We start from the raw sequence: 1,104 nt of genomic DNA, 5'->3' as shown, positions 1-1,104 counted from the left end.
CTTTTTGTCATGATGGCATTTTGTTTTTAGTACATCAAAATACTACATGCAAAGTATCTTTTTACTTCATCAGTCTGGAACGCGTCAGTGATCAGCAGCATCATGACCTTGTGGAAATCGCACGTATTTTCTTTATATGCCAAATATGTCAGAAAATAACATCATCAGGTGGAAAATACTAAAAAATAAATTAATAATAAATTAAATTAAATTGTGAAAATGATAAGGCAAAAGCTCAGAAGGACACCCAGAGTGTAAAAGAAATCCATCTCCCTGTAAAAAAACAGACCTGACTCCACCATCGCTCTAAATTAACGCTGCAGCGTTTGACGGCGCTCTCTTACTCGTGGTCCTGCGGCCTCCGGGTCCGTACAGTCTGGACTGGAGGAAATCTTGAGCCGCCTGCTGCTGGAAGGACGCAGCCGCTCGCTCCTTCACCGTCCGCACCGTGTAGTTCCCCTTCAGACTGACAAACACCGCAGTTTTCTCGGTGAGGTAAAACGTGTGAGACGACGGTCGACGTCATTCATTCAATTAAACAAAAGACATTTACATACTTTCGGACTCGTGCCAGTTTTCCGCTGCTCTTCCTTTTCTTCGTCCTCGTCTCGTCCTCTTCGTCGTCCTCTTCAGCTGCGTGAAAACAGGATGAGAGGAAACAGATCAGACGGATCTGCAGCTCATTCTGCTGCTGCGATTTTAATGCACAAAAACAGGACGGAGAGGAAATTTACCTTCATCCTCAGACTGTTTCTGCTTCCTGTAAAAAAAACAGGTTTAAATCTTCACTGAGCAAAGACAAAAAATATATCAAATTAAAACGATCACTGAGGCCGCTAAACTTACTTTGAAGGAGCTGAATCGATTTCCTCCAACACGTCAGCCGGTAAGAGTTTTCTTTTCTGTGAGAAACAGCAGTGACGAAGCTTTATTTCACATTATTTAGTTGGCCACTTTTTCTAAATATCTATTTTTATGCCTCTGAACCGGCGGTAGCTGTGGCCAGAGGTAGGGCTGAGCGATAAAACGATAACGATATCAATCACAATGTAACTTTTCCACGATTTATATATGAGACAGTCGACAGAATGACGACAACAGGAA

The 1,104-nt window shown here is 42.5% G+C and overlaps 1 long non-coding RNA gene across 1 annotated transcript; it reads right to left on the bottom strand.

The window, feature by feature from the left end:
* Positions 1 to 322: 322 nt before the first annotated feature.
* On the bottom strand, positions 323 to 904 carry LOC121940902. Its single transcript, XR_006105708.1, has 4 exons — positions 847 to 904; positions 735 to 760; positions 558 to 633; positions 323 to 466 (listed from the first exon to the last, which is right to left on the bottom strand). It is a non-coding gene; the product is annotated as an uncharacterized LOC121940902 (long non-coding RNA).
* Positions 905 to 1,104: the final 200 nt, after the last annotated feature.

Source organism: Plectropomus leopardus, unplaced genomic scaffold (assembly GCF_008729295.1).
Source record: "Plectropomus leopardus isolate mb unplaced genomic scaffold, YSFRI_Pleo_2.0 unplaced_scaffold9795, whole genome shotgun sequence".
In the NCBI taxonomy this organism is placed as follows: domain Eukaryota; kingdom Metazoa; phylum Chordata; class Actinopteri; order Perciformes; family Serranidae; genus Plectropomus; species Plectropomus leopardus.
This window is presented reverse-complemented; position numbering and strand designations above follow the sequence as displayed.